Source organism: Rutidosis leptorrhynchoides, chromosome 4, assembly GCF_046630445.1.
Source record: "Rutidosis leptorrhynchoides isolate AG116_Rl617_1_P2 chromosome 4, CSIRO_AGI_Rlap_v1, whole genome shotgun sequence".
NCBI lineage: Eukaryota > Viridiplantae > Streptophyta > Magnoliopsida > Asterales > Asteraceae > Rutidosis > Rutidosis leptorrhynchoides.
Window position 1 is genome coordinate 563,009,171 of NC_092336.1, and position 11,216 is coordinate 563,020,386.

Consider the following 11,216-nt stretch of genomic DNA (forward strand, 5'->3'; position numbering starts at 1 on the left):
TTTGTTCACTATGTGACCGAGGAATTGAACTTCTTCCAACCAAAATGCACACTTTGAAAACTTAGCGTACAGTTTTTCTTTCCTCAATACTTCTAGCACTTTTCTCAAATGTTCTTCGTGCTCTTGATCATTCTTTGAGTAAATAAGTATGTCATCGATGAAAACAATGACAAACTTGTCAAGATATGGCCCACACACTCGGTTCATAAGGTCCATGAACACAGCTGGTGCGTTAGTCAATCCAAAAGGCATAACCATAAACTCGTAATGACCATAACGCGTCCTAAAAGCAGTTTTTGGAATATCATCCCCCTTTACTCGCATTTGATGATATCCAGAACGTAAATCGATCTTCGAATAAACCGACGAGCCTTGTAGTTGATCAAATAAGTCGTCAATTCTCGGCAGTGGATAACGATTTTTGATGGTAAGTTTGTTCAACTCTCTGTAGTCAATACACAACCTAAATGTATCATCCTTCTTCTTGACAAACAAAACAGGAGCTCCCCATGGTGATGTGCTTGGTCGAATGAAACCACGTTTTAATAGTTCTTTTAGTTGGCTTTGCAGTTCTTTTATCTCGCTGGGTGCGAGTCTATAAGGAGCACGAGCTATTGGTGCAGCTCCTGGTACAAGATCTATTTGAAATTCAACAGATCGATGTGGAGGTAGTCCCGTTAATTCTTTCGGAAATACATCGGGAAATTCTTTTGTGACGGGAACATCATTGATGCTCTTTTCTTCAGTTTGTACTTTCTCGACGTGTGCTAGAACAGCATAGCAACCTTTTCTTATTAGTTTTTGTGCCTTCAAATTACTAATAAGATGTAGCTTCATGTTTCCCTTTTCTCCGTACACCATTAAGGGTTCTCCTTCTTCTCGTACAATGCGAATTGCATTTTTATAATATATGATCTCTGCTTTCACCTTCTTCAGCTAGTCCATGCCAACTATTACATCAAAACTCCCTAACTCTACTGGTATCAAATCAATCTTAAATATTTCGCTACCCAGTTTAATTTCTAGATTCCGGCATATATTATCTGCTGAAATTAATTTACCGTTTGCTAATTCGAGTAAAAATTTACTATCCAACGGCGTCAATGGACAACTTAATTTAGCACAAAAATCTCTACTCATATAGCTTCTATCCGCACCCGAATCAAATAAAACGTAAGAAGATTTATTGTCAATAATAAACGTACCCGTAACACGCTCCGGGTCTTCCTGTGCCTCTGCCGCATTAATATTGAAAACTCTTCCCCGGCCTTGTCCATTCGTGTTCTCCTGGTTCGGGTAATTTCTAATAATGTGGCCCGGTTTTCCACATTTATAACAAACTACATTGGCATAACTTGCTCCGACACTACTTGCTCCGCCATTACTCGTTCCGACACCATTTGTTCCTTTCGTTCTGTTAACCCCTGGTCCGTAGACCTCACATTTGGCCGCGCTATGACCATTTCTTTTACACTTGTTGCAAAATTTGGTGCAGAACCCCGAGTGATACTTTTCACACCTTTGGCATAGCTGCTTCTGATTGTTGTTGTTGTTGTTGCGGTTGTTATTGTTGTTGGGATGATCGTTGTAGTTGTTGTTGTTGTTGTTGTTGTTGTTGTTGTTGTTGTTGTTGTTGTTGTTGTTGTTGTTGTTGTTGTTGTTGTTGTTGTTGTTGTTGGGCCGTTTGTTGTAGTTGCGATTGATGTTGCGATTGTTGGGATAATTGTTGCGATTATTATTGTAATTGTTGTTGTTGTTGTTGTATTGGTGATTCTTATCACCGTTTTCCTCCCACTTTCTTTTGACTTGCTTCACATTGGCCTCTTCAGCCATCTGTTCTTTAATTCTTTCCTCAATCTGGTTCACTAGTTTGTGAGCCATTCTACATGCCTGTTGTATGGAGGCGGGCTCATGTGAACTTATATCTTCTTGGATTCTTTCCGGTAATCCTTTCACAAACGCGTCGATCTTCTCTTCCTCATCTTCGAACGCTCCCGGACACAATAGGCACAATTCTGTGAATCGTCTTTCGTATGTGGTAATATCAAATCCTTGGGTTCGTAACCCTCTAAGTTCTGTCTTGAGCTTATTGACCTCGGTTCTGGGACGGTACTTCTCGTTCATCAAGTGCTTGAATGCTGACCACGGTAGTGCGTAAGCATCATCTTGTCCCACTTACTCTAGATAGGTATTCCACCATGTTAACGCAGAACCTGTGAAGGTATGCGTAGCGTACTTCACTTTGTCCTCTTCAGTACACTTACTTATGGCAAACACCGATTCGACCTTCTCGGTCCACCGTTTCAATCCGATCGGTCCTTCGGTTCCATCAAATTCCAAAGGTTTGCAGGCAGTGAATTCTTTGTAGGTGCATCCTACACGATTTCCTGTACTGCTAGATCCAAGGTTATTGTTGGTATGTAGCACAGCCTGTACTGCGGCTATGTTTGAAGCTAGAAAAGTACGGAATTCCTCTTCATTCATATTCACGGTGTGTCGAGTAGTCGGTGCCATTTCCTTCAAAATAGTCAAATGGAACAAGTTAATCATACAGAATATTAAGAGTAGTTAATAGTATTTCGTAGCATAATATGAACTCATTTATAAAAGCTTTTTCTTCATATTAGCGTTTTATAAGTTTAAATTCGGGTAGTACCTACCCGTTAAGTTCATACTTAGTAGCTAATATACAATTCAACTACTACAATTCTATATGAAAAACTGATTATAATAATATTTCGCGTTCAAACTTTTATACAATATTTTACAAACTTACAATACCGCTTATTTTACATAAAGCATGAAATATAGCACACAATAACTTTGATACAAGATAGTTGTGAAGATAATTCTAGCTAGTACACAAGTCGTTCAGCAAAGGCAATAAAGATACGTAATTCATACGTCTAGAAACAAGTCATGTATTCTGGTTTTACTAGGACTACTTCCCATCCTTGGTCTTATGGAACATAACCATTATGGCCGTTGATAAGACAGCGTGTTGTAACATCGTCAAAGGGACGAGGGTTACGTAATGACCAACAGTCTCGTAATAACCTAAAAACCTCATTTCTTACCCCAATTACCGACTCCGTCACTTGTGGGAACGTTTTGTTTAATAGTTGTAGCCCGATGTTCTTTTTCTCACTTTGGTGAGAAGCGAACATTACTAACCCGTAAGCATAGCATGCTTCTTTATGTTGCATGTAAACCACTTTTTCTAAATTATGAAGTCCTATATTCGGATACATTGAGTCAAAATAATTTCTTAACCCGTTGCGTAAAATAGAATTTGGGTTCCCCGCAATATATGCGTCAAAGTAAACACATCGTAACTTATGGGTTTCCCAATGTGATATCCCCCATCTTTCAAACGAAAGTCTCTTATAAACCAAGACATTCTTGGAACGTTCTTCGAATGTCTTACAAACTGATTTCGTCGTAAATAGTTGTGCCGAAGAATTCTGACCGACTCTAGACAAGATTTCATCAATCATGTCTCCGGGTAGGTCTCTTAAAATATTGGGTTGTCTATCCATTTTGTGTTTGACATACTGTAAAATAGACAAGAGTTAGATTCATAAAAAAAATACTTATTAATACAAGCAATTTTTACATATATCATAAAGCATAAGCACACTATATTACATATATTACACCACACGAATACAACTATCTTATTCTGACTCGCTTGTTTCTTCTTCTTCGGTTTTGGTTCGTTTTGCCAAGTTTCTAGGGATATATGATGTTCCCCTAATACGAGCTGTCGTTTTCCACAACGGTTTAGAAAAATCTGGTGGTTTAGAGGTTCCCGGGTCATTGTTACAACTTAAGGGCTTCGGGGGTTGACGATACATATAAAGTTCATCGGGGTTGGAATTAGATTTCTCTATTTTTATGCCCTTTCTCTTATTATTTTCTTTTGCCTTTTTAAATTCAGTTGGGGTAATTTCTATAACATCATCGGAATTCTCGTCGGAATCCGATTCATTGGAGAATTGGTAATCCTCCCAATATTTTGCTTCCTTCGCGGAAACACCATTGACCATAATTAACCTTGGTCGGTTGGTTGAGGATTTTCTTTTACTTAACCGTTTTATTATTTCCCCCACCGGTTCTATTTCCTCCTCCGGTTCCTCCTCTGTCGGTTCTGATTCTTCTTCCGGTTCTGATTCTTCTTCCAGTTCTTCTTCGGGAATTTGTGAATCAGTCCAATATATATTCGACTCTTCGTTATTATTAAGTGAGTCAATGGGATTTGTGCTAGAGGTAGACATCTATCACACAATATCAAACATGTTAAGAGATTAATATATCACATAATATATACATGTTAATAATATATAGTTTCCAAAAAAATGTTAAGCAATCATTTTTAAAGAAAACACGGTCGAAGTCCAGACTCACTAATGCATCCTAACAAACTCGATAAGACACACTAATCCAAATTTTCTGGTTCTCTAAGACCAATGCTCTGATACCAACTGAAATGTCCCGTTCTTATTGATTAAAAATGTTCCATATTAATTGATTTCGTTGCGAGGTTTTGACCTCTATATGAGACGTTTTTCAAAGACTGCATTCATTTTTAAAACAAACCATAACCTTTATTTCATAAATAAAGGTTTAATAAGCTTTACGTAGATTATCAAATAATGATAATCTAAAATATCCTGTTTACACACGACCATTACATAATGGTTTACAATACAAATATGTTACATCGAAATCAGTTTCTTGAATGCAGTTTTTACACAATATCATACAAACATGGACTCCAAATCTTGTCCTTATTTTAGTATGCAACAGCGGAAGCTCTTAGTATTCAACTGAGAATAAACATGCTTTAAACGTCAACAAAAATGTTGGTGAGTTATAGGTTTAACCTATATATATCAAATCGTAACAATAGACCACAAGATTTCATATTTCAATACACATCCCATACATAGAGATAAAAATCATTCATATGGTGAACACCAGGTAACCGACATTAACAAGATGCATATATAAGAATATCCCCATCATTCCGGGACACCCTTCGGATATGATATAAATTTCGAAGTACTAAAGCATCCGGTACTTTGGATGGGGTTTGTTAGGCCCAATAGATCTATCTTTAGGATTCGCGTCAATTAGGGTGTCTGTTCCCTAATTCTTAGATTACCAGACTTAATAAAAAGGGGCATATTCGATTTCGATCATTCAACTATAGAATGTAGTTTCACGTACTTGTGTCTATTTTGTAAATTATTTATAAAACCTGCATGTATTCTCATCCCAAAAATATTAGATTTTAAAAGTGGGACTATAACTCGCTTTTACAGATTTTTACTTCGTCGGGAAGTAAGACTTGGCCACTGGTTGATTCACGAACCTATAACAATATATACATATATATCAAAGTATGTTCAAAATATATTTACAACACTTTTAATATATTTTGATGTTTTAAGTTTATTAAGTCAGCTGTCCTCGTTAGTAACCTACAACTAGTTGTCCACAGTTAGATGTACAGAAATAAATCGATAAATATTATCTTGAATCAATCCACGACCCAGTGTATACGTATCTCAGTATTGATCACAACTCAAACTATATATATTTTGGAATCAACCTCAACCCTGTATAGCTAACTCCAACATTCACATATAGAGTGTCTATGGTTGTTCCGAAATATATATATATATATATATATGTGTCGACATGATAGGTTGAAATATTGTATACGTGTCTATGGTATCTCAAGATTACATAATATACAATACAAGTTGATTAAGTTATGGTTGGAATAGATTTGTTACCAATTTTCACGTAGCTAAAATGAGAAAAATTATCCAATCTTGTTTTACCCATAACTTCTTCATTTTAAATCCGTTTTGAGTGAATCAAATTACTATGGTTTCATTTTGAACTCTATTTTATGAATCTAAAAAGAAAAATTATAGGTTTATAGTCAGAAAAATAAGTTACAAGTCGTTTTTGTAAAGGTAGTCATTTCAGTCGAAAGAACGACGTCTAGATGACCATTTTAGAAAACATACTTCCACTTTGAGTTTAACCATAATTTTTGGATATAGTTTCATGTTCATAATAAAAATCATTTTCCCAGAATAACAAGTTTTAAATCAAAGTTTATCATAGTTTTTAATTAACTAACCCAAAACAGCCCGCGGTGTTACTACGACGGCGTAAATCCGATTTTACGGTGTTTTTCGTGTTTCCAGGTTTTAAATCATTAAGTTAGCATATCATATAGATATAGAACATGTGTTTAGTTGATTTTAAAAGTCAAGTTATAAGGATTAACTTTTATTTGCGAACAAGTTTAGAATTAACTAAACTATGTTCTAGTGATTACAAGTTTAAACCTTCGAATAAGATAGCTTTATATGTATGAATAGAATGATGTTATGAACATCATTACTACCTCAAGTTCCTTGGATAAACCTATTGGAAATGAGAAAAATAGATCTAGCTTCAAAGGATCCTTGGATGGCTTGAAAGTTCTTGAAGCAGAATCATGACACGAAAACAATTTCAAGTAAGATTTCCACTCGAAATAAGATTGTTATAGTTATAGAAATTGAATTAAAGTTTGAATATGATTATTACCTTATATTAGAAAGATAACCTACTGTATGTTACAAAGGTTTCTTGATCTTGGATGATTACTTGGAATGGATTTATAAAACTTGGAAGTAAACTTGCAATCTTGAAAGTATTCTTGATTTTATGAAACTAGAACTTTTGGAATTTATGAAGAACACTTAGAACTTGAAGATAGAACTTGAGAGAGATCAATTAGATGAAGAAAATTGAAGAATGAAAGTGTTTTTAGGTGTTTTTGGTCATTGGTGTATGGATTAGATATAAAGGATATGTAATTTTGTTTTCATGTAAATAAGTCATGAATGATTACTCATATTTTTGTAATTTTATGAGATATTTTATGCTAGTTGTAAAATGATGGTTCCCACATGTGTTAGGTGACTCACATGGGCTGCTAAGAGCTGATCATTGGAGTATATATACCAATAGTACATACATCTAAAAGTTGTGTGTTGTACGAGTACGAATACGGGTGCATACGAGTAGAATTGTTGATGAAACTGAACGAGGATGTAATTGTAAGCATTTTTGTTAAGTAGAAGTATTTTGATAAGTGTCTTGAAGTCTTTCAAAAGTGTATGAATACATATTAAAACACTACATGTATATACATTTTAACTGAGTCGTTAAGTCATCGTTAGTCGTTACATGTAAATGTTGTTTTGAAACCTTTAGGTTAACGATCTTGTTGAATGTTGTTAACCCATTATTTATTATAACAAATGAGATGTTAAATTGTTATATTATCATGATATTATGATATATAATATATCTTAGTATGATATATATACAGTTAAATGTCGTTACAACGATAATCGTTACATATATGTCTCGTTTCGAAATCATTAAGTTAGTAGTCTTATTTTTACATATGTATTTCATTGTTAATATACTTAATAATATATTTACTTATCATTTAACATAATTAACCAAGTGTATCAATATCTTAATATGATTCATATGTACCTAGTAAGACGTTGTTATAACGATAATCGTTATATATATCGTTTTCGAGTTTCTTAAATTAATAGTCTCATTTTTATGTATATAACTCATTGTTAAAATACCTAATGAGATACATACTTATAATAAAATCATGTTAGCTATATATATAACCATATATATGTCATCGTATAGTTTTTACAAGTTTTAACGTTCGTGAATCACCGGTCAACTTGGGTGGTCAATTGTCTATATGAAACCTATTTCAATTAATCAAGTCTTAACAAGTTTGATTGCTTAACATGTTGGAAACACTTAATCATGTAAATAACAATTTCATTTAATATATATATAAACATGGAAAAGTTCGGGTCACTACAAATATTTTGCTTCCTTGGCAGAAACACCATTGACCATAATTAATCTTGGTCGGTTGGTTGAGGATTTTCTTTTACTTAACCGTTTTATTATTTCCCCCACCGGTTCTATTTCCTCCTCCGGTTCCTCCTCTTCCGGTTCTGATTCTTCTTCCAGTTCTGATTCTTCTTCCGGTTCTTCTTCGGGAACTTGTGAATCAGTCCAATATATATTGGACTCTTCGTTATTATTAGGTGAGTCAATGGGATTTATGCTAGAGGTAGACATCTATCACACAATATCAAACATGTGAAGAGATTAATATATCACATAATATATACATGTTAATAATATATAGTTTCCAACAAAAATGTTACGCAATCATTTTTAAAGAAAACACGGTCGAAGTCCAGACTCACTAATGCATCCTAACAAACTCGATAAGACACACTAATGCAAATTTTCTGGTTCTCTAAGACCAACGCTCGGATACCAACTGAAATGTCCCGTTCTTATTGATTAAAAACGTTCCATATTAATTAATTTCGTTGCGAGGTTTTGACCTCTATATGAGACATTTTTCAAATACTGCATTCATTTTTAAAACAAACCATAACCTTTATTTCATAAATAAAGGTTTAAAAAGCTTTACGTAGATTATCAAATAATGATAATCTAAAATATCCTGTTTACACACGACCATTACATAATGGTTTACAATACAAATATGTTACATCGAAATCAGTTTCTTGAATGCAGTTTTTACATAATATCATACAAACATGGACTCCAAATCTTGTCCTTATTTTAGTATGCAACAGCGGAAGCTCTTAGTATTCACCTGAGAATAAACATGCTTTAAAAGTCAATAAAAATGTTGGTGAGTTATAGGTTTAACCTATATATATCAAATCGTAACAATAGACCACAAGATTTCATATTTCAATACACATCCCATATATAGAGATAAAAATCATTCATATGGTGAACACCTGGTAACCGACATTAACAAGATGCATATATAAGAATATCCCCATCATTCCGAGACACCCTTCGGATATGATATAAATTTCGAAGTACTAAAGCATCCGGTACTTTGGATGGGGTTTGTTAGACCCAATAGATCTATCTTTAGGATTCGTGTCAATTAGGGTGTCTGTTCCCTAATTCTTAGATTACCAGACTTAATAAAAAGGGGCATATTCGATTTCGATAATTCAACCATAGAATGTAGTTTCACGTACTTGTATCTATTTTGTAAATCATTTTTAAAACCTGCATGTATTCTCATCCCAAAAATATTAGATTTTAAAAGTGGGACTATAACTCACTTTCACAGATTTTTACTTCGTTGGGAAGTAAGACTTGGCCACTGGTTGATTCACGAACCTATAACAATATATACATATATATCAAAGTATGTTCAAAATATATTTACAACACTTTTAATATATTTTGATATTTTAAGTTTATTAAGTCAGCTGTCCTCGTTAGTAACCTACAACTAGTTGTCCACAGTTAGATGTACAGAAATAAATCGATAAATATTATCTTGAATCAATCCACGACCCAGTGTATACGTATCTCAGTATTGATCACAACTCAAACTATATATATTTTGGAATCAACATCAACCCTGTATAGCTAACTCCAACATTCACATATAGAGTGTCTATGGTTGTTTCGAAATATATATAGATGTGTCGACATGATAGGTCGAAACATTGTATATGTGTCTATGGTATCTCAAGATTACATAATATACAATACAAGTTGATTAAGTTATAGTTGGAATAGATTTGTTACCAATTTTCACGTAGCTAAAATGATAAAAAATTATCCAATCTTGTTTTACCCATAACTTCTTCATTTTAAATCCGTTTTGAGTTAATCAAATTGATATGGTTTCATATTGAACTCTATTTTATGAATCTAAACAGAAAAAGTATAGGTTTATAGTCGGAAAAATAAGTTACAATTCGTTTTTGTAAAGGTAGTCATTTCAGTCGAAAGAACGACGTCTAGATGACCATTTTAGAAAACATACTTCCACTTTGAGTTTAACCATAATTTTTGGATATAGTTTCATGTTCATAATAAAAATCATTTTCCCAGAATAAAAACTTTTAAATCAAAGTTTATCATAGTTTTTAATTAACTAACCCAAAACAGCCCGCGGTGTTACTACGACGGCGTAAATCCGATTTTACGGTGTTTTTCGTGTTTCCAGGTTTTAAATCATTAAGTTAGCATATCATATAGATATAGAACATGTGTTTAGTTGATTTTAAAAGTCAAGTTAGAAGGATTAACTTTTATTTGCGAACAAGTTTAGAATTAACTAAACTATGTTCTAGTAATTACAAATTTAAACCTTCGAATAAGATAGCTTTATATGTATGAATTGAATGATGTTATGAACATCATTACTACCTTAAGTTCCTTGGATAAACCTACTGGAAATGAGAAAAATAGATCTAGCTTCAAAGGATCCTTGGATGGCTTGAAAGTTCTTGAAGCAGAATCATGACACGAAAACAATTTCAAGTAAGATTTCCACTCGAAATAAGATTGTTATAGTTATAGAAATTGAATTTGAAATGTCCCGTTCTTATTGATTAAAAACGTTCCATATTAATTGATTTCGTTGCGAGGTTTTGACCTCTATATGAGACGTTTTTCAAAGACTGCATTCATTTTAAAACAAACCATAACCTTTATTTCATAAATAAAGGTTTAAAAAGCTTTACGTAGATTATCAAATAATGATAATCTAAAATATCATGTTTACACATGACCATTATATAATGGTTTACAATACAAATATGTTACATCGAAATCAGTTTCTTGAATGCAGTTTTTACACAATATCATACAAACATGGACTCCAAATCTTGTCCTTATTTTAGTATGCAACAGCGAAAGCTCTTAGTATTCACCTGAGAATAAACATGCTTTAAACGTCAACAAAAATGTTGGTGAGTTATAGGTTTAACCTATATATATCAAATCGTAACAATAGACCACAAGATTTCATATTTCAATACACATCCCATACATAGAGATAAAAATCATTCATATGGTGAACACCTGGTAACCGACATTAACAAGATGCATATATGAGAATATCCCCATCATTCCGGGACACCCTTCGGATATGATATAAATTTCGAAGTATTAAAGCATCCGGTACTTTGGATGGGGTTTGTTAGGCCCAATAGATCTATCTTTATTATTCGCGTCAATTAGGGTGTCTGTTCCCTAATTCTTAGATTACCAGACTTAATTCAACCATAGAATGTAGT